Raw genomic sequence first — 16,567 nt, 5'->3', positions numbered from 1 at the left:
GGACTGAAGTTTAGGGGTAACATGAGGGGGAACTTCTTTACGCAGAGAGTGGTAGCTCTGTGGAATGAGCTTCCAGTGAAGGTGGTGGAGGCAGGTTCGTTTTTATCATTTAAAAATAAATTGGATAGTTATATGGATGGGAAAGGAATGGAGGGTTATGGTCTGAGCGCAGGTATATGGGACTAGGGGAGACTATGTGTTCGGCACGGACTAGAGGGGTCGAGATGGCCTGTTTCCGTGCTGTAATTGTTATATGGTTATATGGTTATATGGATGCCCTACAATGCTGAGAACCACATTCTGCACTATGTATCTTTCCCTTTGCTCTCTCTATTTTAAATGCTGGAGGAACAGTGCAAATTTGGGCCCCATATCGGAGGAAGGATGAGCTGGCTCTGGAGTGGGTCCAGTGAAGGTTTACAAGAATGATTCCAGGAATGTGTGTGTTAGCATATGATGAGCGCTTGACAGCACTGGGCCTCTACTCGCTGGAGTTTAGAAGATTGAGGGGGGGATCTCATTGAAACTCACAGAATAATGAAAGGCATAGATAGGGTGGATGTTTCCACTGGTGGGTGAGTCTAGGACCAGAGGTCATAGCCTCAGAATTAAAGGGCGCTCTTTTAAAAAGGAGGTGAGGAGGAACTTCTTTAGTCAGGGGGTAGTGAATTTGTGGAACTCATTGCCACAGAGGGATGTGGAGGCCAAGTTAGTGGATATTTTTAAGCCAGAGATAGACAAATTCTTGATTAGAACGGGTGTCAAGGGTTATGGGGAGAAGGCGGATAAGTGGGATTAGGAGGCAGAGATCAATGATTGAATGGCGGAGTGGACGCGATGGGCCGAATGGCCTAATTCTACACCGAAAACCTGTGTACGTGAACTCAGCGGGTCAGGCAGATTCGCTGGAGAACAGGGATAGGTGCCATTTTGGGTCAGGACCCTTCTTCAGACTGATGCCTTGTGTGCAAGTTTGAGTTGATTTTTTTGTGACCAAGGCAGAAACCATATTCAATATTCCTCTTTTTCCTTTGCCACTCAGTTTAAAATTACCCTGAAATTTAGGTTTAAGTTTATTATGGTCACTTGTCCAACGGTACAGTGCAAAGATTTGTTTCTTATGCTATCCAACCCACTCACACATACGTACAATCAGATGAAACTTAAGTTAAATAGATAGAGCAATGGGGAAGATAAAAATGCTGTATATGGTTCTCAGCATTAGTTTAGTTTAGAGATACAGCGTGCAAACAGGCTCTTTGGCCCACCGGGTCCGCACCGACCAGTGATCCCTGTAAAGTAACACTATCCTACACACACCAGGGACAATTTACACATACACCAAGCCAATTAACTTGCAATGTGGTAGGAAACTGAAGATCTCGTACAGGAAAACTCCGTACAGACAGCACCCGTAGTCGGGATCGAACCCGGTTTTCTGGGGCTGCAAGCGCTGTAAGGGAGCGACTCTACCGCTACGCCACCCATGGTAGCGCATCTTGTCGACCTACTTCTCTCAGCATCTGGCAAACCACCATAACACATAGACAGCACTGGAGGTCAGGACCGAACCTGGTTCTCTGGCATTGTGAGGCAGCAGCTCTACCAGCTGTGCCACTGTGCCGATGGTATGTATCAACATTGAATTTAGCAATTTCAGGTACGCCACACCCCCGGTGTCTTTCACATCGCTCTCACATCAATCCATCAAGGACCCGAAACTTTGCCTATTTCCTTCGCTCCATAGATGCTGCCTCACCCGCTGAGTTTCTTCAGTTTCTCCGGTTCTCTGCAACTCATTCCTCCACTTTTTCGCTGATAAAATCAGCACCATCTATCAATCTTTATCCCCTGTACCCGACTCCCCAGCATCTACTCCACCACCTACTAAGGACCCTCCTTTCAACATCTCCACTGACCTCCTTACCCCTCCTCCACACTGCTTCCTCTCCCAGTTTGACCTGGTCACCCCTATTGAAATCTCCAAACTCATCAGCTCTTCCAAACCCACTACCTGCTCCCTCGACCCTCTCCCCACTCCCCTGTTAGAATCATAGAATCATAGAAAGTAGGTGCGAGAGTAGACCATCAGGTCCGTCGAGCCCGCACCGCCATTCACTCATGGCTGAACACTAAACAGACACACTTACCCACAAACAGTAGACACAAGACACAGAACACAAGACACTACCCTCCCCTCTATACCGCTATCACCCCTCTCCACCCCAAGAACCGCGTGATCTCCTGGGGGAGGCAAAAAACCGGATAAAAACCCAGGTCCAATTCGGGAAAAAAAATCCGGGAAATTCCTCTCCGACCCCAATCCAGGCGATCGACACTTGTCCAGGAGATCACTCAGGTCTACTATACTAACCATACCTAGGTCCATATCCCTGCCCTCTCCCCGTAGCCCTTTATCCCCTTGGCAGCTAAAAAACCATCTATTTTTGACTTAAATAAATTTAACGTTTCTGCTTCCACTGCTCCCTGGGGCAGTGAATTCCACAAACTAACCACCCTCTGGGTGAAGAAGTTCTTCCTCATCTCAGTTTTAAAAGAGCCCCCCCTCACTCTGCAACTATGTCCCCTAGTTCTAGCCTCCCCGATCATTGGGAACATCCTCGGTGCATCCACCCGATCAAGGCCCCTCACGATCTTATACGTTTCAATGAGATCGCCTCTCATTCTTCTAAACTCCAAAGAGTAGAGTCCCAGCTCACTTAACCTTTCCTCATATGTCAATCCCCTCATTGCAGGAATTAATCTTGTAAACCTTCGCTGCACTGCCTCCAGGGCTAGTACATCCTTTCTTAAGTATGGACCCCAGAACTGTACACAGTATTCCAAATGTGGTCTCACTAATACCGTGTACAGCGCATTTAGATAAAGCACTTTCAGATGATTTTTACTACCCTTCCTTTCCGTTTTTGCCCCTTTTACATCTAGAGCTTTATCTTCACACATTCTGGATCCTCCTGTCACATTTTGATTTTCCGCTTCCCTAGCCTCCCTTAGCTCACAGTACCCTTACTAAATCACTGTACCTTTAACCAAAAAGCAGAAATGCTAACCTGAGGTTGCACCCAATCAGCTGCTTCCTCTAGTCTGCTCCCACCAATCAGCGGCTTCCCCAGAAACCCTCCCTATGGAGTGTGGAACGTTACGGGATTTGGTAAGCTCTGACCCTCCACCGCTGTCTCCAACGGTCCTGGGTCTCCGCGAGAACAAGCCCCGTGCCCGATTCAAGCCCTCACCGCTCTGACCCTCCACCGCTGTCTCCAACGGTCCTGGGTCTCCGCGAGAACAAGCCCCGTGCCCGATTCAAGCCCTCACCGCTCTGACCCTCCACCGCTGTCTCCAACGGTCCTGGGTCTCCGCGAGAACAAGCCCCGTGCCCGATTCAAGCCCTCACCGCCCTGACCCTCCACCGCTGTCTCCAACGGTCCTGGGTCTCTGTTGAAGTCCTGCCTCCCCGTTCTCTGCCCCTACCTCACTAATCTCTTCAACTCCTCATTGTCCCAAGGAATTGTCCCCTCCGCTTTCAAAACTGCTGCCGTTACACCAATCTTAAAGAAACCTGGTCTTGATCCCTCCTCTCTCATTAACTACCGCCCAATCTCAAACCTCCCCTTTCTTTCAAAAACCCTGGAGCGTATCGTTGCGTCGCAACTTCATTCCCACCTCCTTGCGTATAACCTACTTGAACCCCTCCAATCTGGCTTTCGCCCCCTCCATAGCACAGAAACTGCTCTCCTCAAAGTCCTCAACGACCTCCTCACCTCTGCTGACACTGGTTCCCTCAACATCCTCATCCTCCTCGACCTGAGCGCAGCCTTCGATACAGTGAACCATAACATCCTGCTCACCAGACTCAAAGACCTCGGCATTGAAGGCTCTGCACTCAGCTGGCTCCGTTCCTACCTTTCCAACAGATCCCACTTCATCTCTCTCCACAACCACACCTCTGCTACAGCCGCAGTCACTCAAGGCGTTCCCCAAGGCTCCGTACTCGGCCCCCTCCTCTTCATCATCTACATCCTCCCCCTTGGTCAGATACTCCGCCACTTCAATCTGGACTTCCACTGTTACGCTGATGACACCCAGATTTACCTTGGCACCAAATCCCCCCACAACCCCCCCCTCTCCCATATCAACTCCTGTTTGTCAGCTATATAAACCTGGATGCAACATAATTTCCTCAAACTCAACAGCGATAAGACAGAATTCCTCCTCATAGGCTCCAAAGCCACACTCAGCAAAATCAATAACCCCACTCTCACCATCGACGGCACCACTGTCTCCCCATCTCCCCAGGCCCGCAACCTTGGCATGATCTTTGATTCCACCCTCTCCCTTGAGCCTCACATCCGCCATGTCATTAAAACCTCCTTCTTTCATCTCCGCAACATCGCCAAACTCAGACCCTCTCTCACACCGCCTGCTGCTGAAAGACTCATCCATGCCTTCATCTCCTCCCGACTGGACTATTGCAACTCACTTCTCCTTGGCATCAGCTCCACCTACATCAACCGACTCCAACTGGTCCAGAACGCAGCCGCCCGACTCATCACCCACACAAAATCCTGGCATCACATCACTCCAGTCCTCAAAAAACTTCACTGGCTTCCCATCTCCCACCGGATCACCTACAAAATCCTGGTCCTCACCTACAAAGCCCTCCACCATCTGCCCCCCCCCCCCCCCCCCATGCTTCACTGACCTCCTCTCCCCCTACCAACCCTCACGGTCCCTCAGATCCACATCAGCCGGTCTCCTCTCCATCCACAAGTCCAACCTCCGCAGTTTTGGGGACAGAGCCTTCTCCAGGGCAGCTCCCAGGCTCTGGAACTCCCTCCCCCAACTGATCCGCAATTCAGTGTCCCTCACCATCTTCCAGTCCCGCCTCAAGACCCATCTCTTCACCTCTGCCTATCCTTAGCCCCACGTCCCCGTCCCTTTTCATCTGTGCATTAATTGCCTCATACTGTGTTTTGTATTGAATTCTGTCTTTACTTTGTGTACTAGTCATGTCTCTACTATTTATTTCATTCCCCTTACATGTTTTTCCTCTACATGCTCAATTTTTGTAAGGTGTCCTTGAGACTTTTGAAAGGCGCCCATAAATAAAATGTATTATTATTATTATTATTACCTTCGATTTTCCGGCATCTGCAGTTCCTTCTTGAACATTTTGTCTACTCCACTGCGAAATCTCCTCAAGGTATGCCTACTTTCAAGATGTTCTCCTCCTCCCTCCGAAGACAGTTTAACAACCTCCTCTCTCACTGCCCCTCCTCTGTGATTCCCCCTTCCCTCCAAATCTACAACCACATCCTAACCCAGACCTGGTACCACAGCCACATTTGCTTCCTCGTGCCTTGCCTGCGCCTCCATCTTGTACCTTCATGGTTTCCAGCTCCAGTTCCCCACCTCCCAATTCGGACCCAACCCGGACTATAGATACCGAATGGCTATCTGATGGCATGCACGGCAATTCTCTTTCCGTGCTCTACGATCCTCTCTCCCTTTGTTCACCTTTCACATTTCCATCTGCCCATCTTACGTGCAACTATTGCCCTGACCAACCCATCTCTCCCTAACACCTCCTTCTCTCCCCCCCTCCCCCCCCCTTATTTGATTCCACTATTATCTACCAGCCCCTGCCACCCCCCTCCCTTTCTCCTCACCACCAATCATCCTTCTACACTCTCAGTCCTGACGTAGGGTCTCCGCCAGAAACACCAACCATCACTTTTCCTCTGCAGATGTTGCCTGGCCCACTGAATTCCTCCAGCTGTTTGTTTTTCTCACAAGCAGTCTCTTTTGTGTTTCTGTAAAATAACCCTGCCTGTTATTATGAGAGACCAAACTCTTCCATTTAATAAATCCCCAGATTTGTTGGGGGAATAATGTGATTTATTAAGGTACAGTGGGATGCTGTTAATAATTCGCAGAAAAAGTATTGGCGTGCTGCACCAATGGTGAGAAGCTTCCTACCATTGGAAATTAATTCATCTTTGGACCCAAAATAACTCTTAGTATATATAATTCATAATCCTGGACATAAGGCTCTGCATCTCACCTAACTATTGTATGTATTGATCAATACAAATTCTAGGCATAAGAAAGCTTGCCTCAAAAATCAAAACACCATGGAGACAATTTGATTAAAAAAGTTTATATCCTGAGTTTTGATTACTTTTTCCCATTCTGCTTGGTGCTAACATCTATCTATCTATCTATCTATCTATCTATCTATCTATCTATCTATCTATCTATCTATCTATCTATCTATCTATCTATCTATCTATCTATCTATCTATCTATCTATCTATCTCTGATCTTGTTATCATTCAGTTTGGGCGTTTTTTCTATTTGCACAAAAACAGTACAGGATTGTGCTATGATTTTTCGCCAGCTCACTCACCGTTCTCCTGCGCTGCGAGTGCACTAAGTTTCATTCCGATCGGTGGCATATTGTAAAAGTTAGCGAGGTTTAAAAATCGTAAAAAACGTGCGTTGGCTGATCGATCTCCTCTCCTGCCAGTCAGCGCTGCACGGATTGGTCTCTTCTCCTGTCACTCCCCGTGACGGTCCGCCCCTTCCTGCGCCATCGCGTCTTTACTGGGGCTGAGGGTGGCTGGTGGAGGTCTCCAACTGGACACAATTTTTGGAGGGACCGGAAGTGGCCTGATCCAGCCGTGCGCGTTGCGATGTCGCCAAACGGAAAGCGGAGACTCTGATTCCGGCGGAGGAGATCTACTAGCGACCAGCGACCAGCGACCAGCGACCAGCGACCAGCGCCCGCTGTGAGTCCCCCATTGCATCGCATGCTCCAGCCCCTTCCGCTCTGGTCCGCCTCACTGGCTCCTGCCCTCCTCCCCCATGATACCCCCCTCTCCCTCATGGCTCTTCCCCGTCTTTTCTCCAAGCTCTCTCCCCCCCTTCAGCCCCCACCCACACGCCTCTCTCCCCACACAACCCCCCCTTGCCCACACACCCCTCCCCCCACAACTCCCACCCATACACCCATCCCCCCCACATACCCCCCTCCCCCCACAACGCCCCTGCTCACACACCCATTCCCCCCACAAGCATCCCCCGCCCACACACCCCCTCCCCCACAACCAGATTTACAGATTTTGTACCATACTCAACACTCCATTTTCTGCATTTCTCTTGTCTCCTTCTCATGAGACAAACAATCCACTAACATCTTCTATAAATTTACTGCCTCCCACAGCTACATTGGGTGGCGCAGCGGTAGAGTTGCTGCCTAACAGCGCTTGCAGCGCTGGAGACACGGGTAAGTTTCTATAAGATCCCCCCCCCTGACTACGGGTGCTGTCTATGCGGAGTTTGTACGTTCTCCCCGTGACCCACGTGAGTTTTCTACGAGAGCTTTGGTTTCTTCCCGCACTCTAAAGACGTATAGGTTTGTAGGTTAATTGGCTTGGTATAAGTGTAAATTGTCCCAGTGTGTAGGATAGTGTTAATGTGCGGGGATCGCTGGTCGGTGCGGACTGGTCTGGCCTGTGATATCTGACCAGTCATAAGGTACCAGTGATACGAGTAGAATTAGGCCATTCGGCCCACCAAGTCTACTCCACCATTCAATCATGGCTGATCTATCTCCTTCCTAACCCCATTCTCCTGCCTTCTCCCCATAACCCCTGACACCTGCAATAATCAAAAGTCTATCTATCTCTGCCTCAACAGTTAAACTCCAGACCATCTTTCCAAAAATTTCATTACTTTCCAACTGTTAATTCTAACACCACAATTTTTTTCGGTCTCTTTCATTTCGAAACGTATTCTGGTCTGATTTGTGTGTGACTTTCAAATATAATTAGACTCATGATCCACACAGTTCAAGGACAACTATAGGTGGGTATTATAAGCTCACCTCATTGTCTATGAGTAATTAAATAAAACTCGTCTTAAGGTATCACTTGGTCCTTCGCTGAAGTATATAGACATAGAAACATAGAAAATAGGTGCAGAAGTAGGCCATTCGGTCATTCGGCCCTTCGAGCCTGCACCGCCATTCAATATGATCATGGCTGATCATCCAACTCAGTATCCTGTACCTGCCTTCTCTCCATACCCCCTGATCCCTTTAGCCACAAGGGCCACATCTAACTCCCTCTTAAATATAGCCAATGAACTGGCCTCAACTACCTTCTGTGGAAGAGAATTCCAGAGATTTACCACTCTCTGTGTGAAAAATGTTTTTCTCATCTCGGTCCTAAAAGATTTCTCCCTTATCCTTAAACTGTGACCCCTTGTTCTGGACTTCCCCAACATCGGGAACAATTTTCCTGCATCTAGCCTGTCCAACCCCTTAAGAATTTTGTAAGTTTCTATAAGATCCCCCCTCAATCTTCTAAATTCTAGCGAGTACAAGCTGAGTCTATCCAGCCTTTCTTCATATGAAAGTCCTGACATCCCAGGAATCAGTCTGGTGAACTTTCTCTGTACTCCCTCTATGGCAAGAATGTCTTTCCTCAGATTAGGAGACCAAAACTGTACGCAATACTCCAGGTGTGGTCTCACCAAAACTCTGTAAGTTGTAAAGTCTGTTTAATATATCCAAGCAGTTGGTTCCCCAGGCTGTGAAAAAGTGTCACCCTGTCATAGATTTCCATATGTGCGCAGCTAGTCTTTACGTGCAGTTTGATCCCAAGTTGCAGCCAGCACTACTCACGCTCGCTTACAAGGGCATTGTGGTTGTCTGGTAAACAGACCTCTTCCAGTTTGGGAAGGGACAGTGAAGTTGAAGCTGAAGTTTAGTTTAGTTTAGTTTAGAGATATAGCGTGGAAACAGGCCCTTCGGCCCACCGAGTATGTGCCGACCAGCGATTAACACTATCCTACACGAGGGACAATTTTTACATTTATACCAAGCCGATTAACTTACAAACCTGCATGGCTTTGGAGTGTGGGAGGAAACCGTAGTTCTTGGAGAAAACCCACGAAGGTCACGGGGAGAACGTACAAACTCTGTACAGACAGCACCCGTAGTCAGGATTGAACCTGGGTCTCTGGCACTGTAAGCTCTGTAAGGCAGCAACTCTACCACAGCACCACCGTGCCGCAGTAATAATAGGTTCATTATTGTCATGTGTACTAAGGTACAGTGGAAAGAGGCGGATTCTCAATGCGAAATATACTGTAGCATAGTAGCGCTATTGGAACAGAGAATCTCCAGGACAAAATAAAGAGCAAGACCCGCATTGTTAACGTTGAACCATCCGCCTTATCTAGGTGGCTTCCATGGAAAACATTGATAGGTGATGTTTCTTGAGTCTAAGAAAGGTCTCCACTCAAAACATCACCTATCCATGTTCTCCAAAGATGTATAAACACCGCCAACCATTACCCGCACTTCGGCCCCCCGCACCCCGGCCCCCCCGCGGGCCACGACCATTGACTCCGCTGATCCTTAACTCACCTGGATTCCAGGCCCAGTTCCTGACCGAGAGTCTGAAGAAACGTCACCTGTGCATGTTCTTCAGAGATGCTGCCTGACCCGCTGAGTTATTCATTCTTTGTTTCTACTAATGCAATGATATTCCATTACTAGGTAATCCCTCATTTGGTTATAGCAGATAATGGGCAGAATGGCCACCTTCCCTTCCCCCATGTTACTGTACTGAGCTTTTACTTCATTTTTCTTGCGTCCACTGCATTTTGCTTACTGTGGATTGCACTGTATATTTTGTTCCAGCTCATAGATTCAAAGCAATGTCCTGCCAAGGACATCATCGTGCGATGAGTAGACTATGTGTTCTGGAATCTGGGTGTGGTTGTACATTTTATCATGCATGAAGTGCAGAATCTGTACCTTGAGGCATGGTTTTTATTCTTTAATAGCTGAGCTGGACCTGGTTCAGCAAACGCATGAGAACAATTAGAGATTAGGGAATGGCTAAGTAGAAAATATGATTAAAGTGTAATCCTGTTAGGCCCACAGAGATCAGAGCTAGACACAAAAAGCTGGAGTAACTGCGGATCAGGCAACATCCCCAGAGAAAAGGAATAGGGGACATTTGTGTTGAGACCTTTCTTTAGACTGAGTCAGGGGAAAGGGAAACGTGAGATATAGCCACTGTGATATAGACTAGGGGGCGCCGTCCTGTATGGTATGGCTGCCCAGACTGCAGCTGTTCGTTTTTTCACTCTTTTTTTAAATTTTAGTGAGTTTTAGTGTTTTGTTTTTGGAGTTCTAGTCTTTTTTATGTGGGGGGTGGGGGGGAAGGGGGAAACTACTTTTCAGGGTCCCTACCTGGTAGGAGAGGCAGCTTTTCTTCGGGCTGCACTTTCAACCCGTCCTCACGGCCTACCAGCGGGCCTGGAGCGGCGTTTCCTGAGGGGACCGCCCAGAACCTCGGCTTCGGCGGTGGCGCAGCGCTGGAGCGCTATCGTGGAGCGGGCGATGCCTTGCCCGGGTCGCCGTGCTGGAACTCCGGTGAGCTGAGACCGCCGAGAAAAACATCACGGAGCTGCGGGTCTGTGGAGCAGCCAGAGCTCGCCGAGATCGCCAGTGGTGGAGCTCCATCCAGCGCGGCCTGTCGGCTTCGGAAGCTGTGGTCTCCAGTAAGGAAGCGGCTGTACCAGGTGTATGTGGTACCAGAGGATTCTCACGACGCCGGAGCACCATCACCCGGCGAGAACAGCCTGGAACATCGGGCCTCCGTAAAGGCGACTGCGGAGGCCTCAATAGGCCCGACTATGGGTGGACATGGGATGGGGACTGGACTTTGTGCCTTCCCTCATAATGGAAACCATTGTGGGGGGAATGTTTTTTATGTTTAAATTTCTTTATTATTGTTATGTCTGTATTCTTTTTCTATGTGCTGCAATGACAAGAAGCATTTCACTACACCAATGGTGTATGTGACCAATAAATAACCTTTGAACCTTTGATATAGAGAGATATGGAACGAATGAATGAAAGATATGCAAAAATGGATGAAGATCAAGGAAAGCTGGAGCTCACAATGGTCCATTGTTGGCTGTGGGCTAGGTAATATCGAGTTATACGGGTAGTCAGTGAAACTCACCAAGACGACAGTGAAACTAGTACGGTGACTAGGGTGAGGGGACGGACGGAGAGAGTGGAGATGCAAGGGTTACTTGAAGTTAGAGAAATCAATAATCATACCACTGGGTTGTAAGTTGGCCAAGCGAAATATGAGGTGCTGTTCCTCCAATTTGCGTTCGGCCTCCCTCTGACAGTGGAGGAGGCCAAGTCCGATTTTCAGTGGTAAGCAGCATGCAGCCATGATAAATGTTACCACCGTATTGATTTGTTTAAGGTATATCAAAATTTGTGACAATCACTTTTTATTTGTGGTCTGCATTATCACATTGCTATTAATTTTATTGCTATATTCATGAACCACAATTTTATTGCAGAAAATTTTACTCAAGAGATGATGCCTGATTTAATTAACTGCTTGTTCTTTTCTATCATCTCAAAGACTATAACGCATTGTCCAATTACTATATACATTCTGCATTATGTTGCAAAGAAGCTCTTTATTGACAGGCTATTAAAGGCTCTTCATAAGTTCATGAGGTGCAGGAGCAGAATTAGGCCATTTGGCCCATCAAGACTATTCTGCAATTCAAGCATGACTGATCCATCACGGGTTTCGGCCCGAAACGTCGCCTATTTCCTTCGCTCCATAGATGCTGCTGCACCCGCTGAGTTTCCCCAGCAATTTTGTGTACCTTCGATATTCCAGCATCTGCAGTTCCCTTTTGAACACGAATGACTGATCCATCGTCAGCTTTCAACCCCATTCTCCCCACACCTCGACACCCTGACTAATCAATAACCTATATCAGTCTCCACCTTAAATATATCCATTGACTTGGCCTCCACAGCCTTCCGTGGTAATGAATTTCACAGATTCATCATGCTCTGTCTAAAGCAATTCCTCATCGGCGAGACCAAGCGCAGGCTTGGCGATCGCTTCGCCCAACTCTTCCGCTCAGTTCACACTAGCCAACCTGATCTCCCGGTGGCTCAGCACTTCAACTCCCCCCTCCCATTCTGAATCTGCCCTTTCTGTCCTGGGCCTCCTCCATTGCCAGTGTGAGGCTCGGTACAAATTGGAGGAACAATACGTCATAATTCACTTGGGTAGTTTACACCCCAGCGGTATGAACATTGACTTCTTCAATTTCAGATAATCCTTGCTTTCTCCCTCCTTCATCCCCCCCCCTTCCCAGCTCTCCCACAAGCCTACTGTCTTCTCCTCTTCCTTTCTTTTTCACGCCCCCCCCCCCCCCCCCCGACATCACTGAAGAAGGGTCTCGACCCGAAATGTCGCCTATTCCTCCTCTCTATAGATGCTGCCTCACCCGCTGAGTTTCTCCAGCAATTTTGTCTACCTTTCTAAAAGTACATAAATTTATTCTGAGACTATGTATTCTGGTCCTGGACTCATCCACTAGTGGAAACATCCTCTCTACATCCAGGCCTTTCACGATTCAGTAAGTTTCAATGAGGTCCCCCCTCTTCTTTCTAATCTCTAGTGAGTACAGGCCCAGTGCAGTCAAACGCTCATCATATGTCAACCCAATCAACCCTGGGATCATTCTCGCGAACCTCCTCTGGACTCCCTCAGAGCCAGCAAATCCTTCCTCAGATATGGGGCCCCAAACTGCTCACAATACTCCAAATGTGGTCTGACCAGCACCTTATAAAGGTTCTGGGAATAAGACTAATACAATCAGGTGGATGCCCTTTTATTTCACTACTTCCTCATCTTGCTAGTTGTATTGGAACACGATTTAAGCGCACCTGCTCGTTATTTCATATGTGTATAGATATTGGCTATCATTCTTGTTTCATTTCTTAAATCCCAATACCTTTCATTTATATTACTTTCCTTCGATGTCATTTGTCAAGAGAGAACTGTGGAGTTATGTCCAAATTATGAGGGCATAAAGAACAGTTCCTTTACTACTGCATCTCCAAGCAATAGATTCTTGCAATGTGCTCAGTCAACTGCTCTCAATATGTGATTAGCTGAAAAATAAGGGGATTAGCTGGTCTTCTGCACCAACCAGAGAGCTAAGGAGTGGAATTCGATCCAGCAGATGACTATTCAGATCTGCATTTTAGCTCAAATCGCAGAGACATCATTATCTAAGATGGAAGCGTCTTGAGGAGGTATTTTACCAGCTTCTCATTCAATCCTGCCAATTCTAGAGCTTTTTGCTGTAAGTGAAAAAAGTAACATGATTTTGTAATGCTGTGCAAGATGCAAATATTCAAATCATTGCAGTGTTTTGTATTCAAGGGATACGGGGAAGTTTTCTGCCACGACAAACTTGACCATCATTGTACCTTAAAAACACAAAGTGCTGGAGTTACTTAGTGGGTCAGGCAGCATTTTTGGAAGACATGGATTGGTGACGTATCGGGTCAGGACCTTGTTCTCGGTCACCTTTCACCTACATCCCTTCCTCTGGCTTCACATTTCATTCCTCTTCTCTTCTTATCTTACAGCTTTTGTCTTATTTTCATTTCTGACCTTTTCCCACCCATCTGCCAATTGAAGCCTCCCCCACCTGTATCCACCTATCCCTTCCCAGGCTTTGTCCCACCCCTACCTTTCTTCTCCCTACTACCATCAGTCTGAGGAAGGGTCCCGGCCTGGAACGTCACCTATCCATGTTCTCCAGAGAGGCTGCCTGACCCGCTGAGTTTAGTTTAGTTTAGAGAACTAGCGCAGAAACAGACCCTTCAGCCCACCCAGTCCGCACCGACCAACAATCCCCGCACACTAACACTATCCTACACACACTAGGCACAATTTGCACTAATACAAACACTTAGACAACCTACAAACCTGTACATCTTTGGAATGTGGGAGGAAACTGAAGATCTCGGAGAAAACCCACACGGTCACGGGGAGAACGTACAAATTCCCTACAGACAATACAATACAATACCGTTTATTGTCATTTGAACCTCAAATGAAGTTCAAACGAAATGTGGTTTCTGCAGTCATACAACAAGAAGAAACAATTAACAAGACACACAATTAACACAATTCACACAAACATTCATCACAGTGAATCTCCTTCTCACTGTGATGGAAGGCAAAGTCATTGTCTCTCACCTGTTTTCCATTCTTCTCCCGATGTTAAAGCCCCCGGCGGGCGATGGCAAGTCCCGCGGCCGTTAAGGCCGCGCCGGGCGATGTAAGGCCCTGCTCCGGGTCTCGATGTTGGAGCACCCGGTGGGCGAGCGGTGGCAAGTCCTGCGGCTGTTAAAGCCGCGCCGGGCAATGTAAGGCCCGGCTCCGGGTCGTTTTCAACCCCGCAATTCGGGCGGGAGAAGTTGCCGTTGTGGGAGCTCCGAAAAGCGGTCTCCCACCAGGGCGCTCCCGATGTCGCCGTCCACCGGATCTGCGGCTGGAGCCTCCGAAGCTCCGTAGTCGGGTTGCAGCCGTGCGCCACCACAGCTCTCCACGCTCCGAAGCCGGCCAGCACCACGATGGTAGGTCCGCAGGCTCAGTAACTGGAGCCCCAGGTCGTTCCGGTGGGAGGCCGCTCCATGGTGCTAGGCCCCAACGACAACGGAGACCCGACAGGGAAAAGGTTGGGTCCCCCGTACAGGGAAGAGATTTAAAAGTTTCCACCGCCCCCCACATGTACACAGCTAAAAACAATATATAAACTACAATCAAACTATACACTCAATAGGACAAAAAAAAAAAGACAGATGGACTGCAGAGGCCGCTGCCGCGAGGCACTGCCATTTTAACAACTGCACCCGTAGTCGGGATTGAATCTGGGTCCGGCGCTGCAACGGCTGTAAGGCAGCAACTCTACCGCTGCGCCACCGTGGCCACCCCAGTTACCACAGCACTTTGTGTCTATACCAGAAGAAGTAACAACAAAGGGTGTAGATTAGTAATCTGATAAGAAAGGTGGAGTGAGACCAAATATGGGGTGATGGTGGTGGTCGTACAAGAACAGTCAGGGGGAAGGGTGAGAGGACCCGGTTAGTGGAGTGTGTGGGTAACAGGGTGATGGGTTTGGTTGGGGAGGAGAAACAAAATGGATGACCATGATGAGGATCGACACAAAATGCTGGAGTAACTCAGTAGGACAGGCAGCATCTCTGGAGAGTAGAATGAGTGACGTTTCGGGTCACGACCCTTCTTCAAGCTGATGAAGGGTCTCGACCCGAAACATCACCCATTCCTTCTCTCCAGAGATGCTGCCTCACCCGCTGAGTTACTCCAGCATTTTGTGTCTACCTTCAGTTTAAACCAGCATCTGCAGTTCTTTTTGCACATTGGGACAATTTACAATTATACCAAGCCAATTAACCTCCAAACCTGTACGACATTGGAGTGTGGGAGGAAACCAGAGCACTCGGAGAAAACCAACGCAGGTTACAGGGAGAACTTACAAACTCCGTACAGATAAGCAGACATAGTCGGGATCAAACAGAATACGTGTTTTAACCTTGAAGATGTTACCATCGTAGAAGCTACTCCAAGATAATTCTTTAATCAAAGCTAACTATCCTCCATGAAGAGGTGTGTGAAGCACCTTATCAAATCTGCATGCATCTGAGAGTAGTTCACCACCACCCCCGTCCCCACCGACATCATGACATACAGCACCTGTATCCGTGCCGAACATCAACCAGCTATTTACACTAATCTTACATCAATCCCATTTTCTTTTCTCCACATTCCCATTGACTTCCCTGCGATTCTATCACTGACCCACACTCGGGGCCTGTGGCCCTTCTTCAACATCTGTAGTTCCCGCCAGCTCCTTCTCTCTTGTGTTTTCCAGATGTGACATCCCCAAAGACTTGTGCATTTGTCGGCTAATCGGCCTCTGAACATTGCCCCTGGCGTGTAGGGGATAAATAGCTGGGATATCATAGAACCAGTGTGAATGGGTGATCAATGATCAGCATGGAGTGGGTGGGCCAAAGGGCCCGTTTCCATGCTGTATCTGGATCCTAAACTAAACAACTGCTGTGTGGGTTCATGCGGTATATTTTTAAAGTAACATATAGTGGGAGTGTATTGCAGACTGGATTGGAAGTGAAAGGTACTAACAATGTACATTGTGAGAACAAAAGGATCTTCTGAAATCTAACATTGTATGCTGCAATTATAAAGCCATTGTAAGTGCCTTTTTTAACTCACAGAGTTGTGTAGAGTGCCTTTGTTTAGCTTGTACATGTTGTACATGAGATTGCTGAAGGGCAGTGTACTGAATGTTGCCGGCTGTGGAATTAACAAATGCAATAGCATCACCGCAAATAATCATTGTAAAATATCTTCTAATAGAATCTCAATCCTGGAACCATCTACCGACCCACACTGTGGGTGTGCCGTCAGCAGAAAGGCTGCAGCGTTTAAGGGGCTGGATCACCAGCACCTCCTCAAGGGCAATTTTGCACAGGCGATAACTGCTGGCTGCACCAAGCTTGAAGGCCTGAGCTACAGGGAGCGGTCGGGCAGGCTTGGACTTTATTCCTTGGAGTGCAGGAGGCTGAGGGATGATCTTC

Source organism: Amblyraja radiata, chromosome 39 (genome assembly GCF_010909765.2).
Source record: "Amblyraja radiata isolate CabotCenter1 chromosome 39, sAmbRad1.1.pri, whole genome shotgun sequence".
NCBI lineage: Eukaryota > Metazoa > Chordata > Chondrichthyes > Rajiformes > Rajidae > Amblyraja > Amblyraja radiata.
This window is presented reverse-complemented; position numbering follows the sequence as displayed.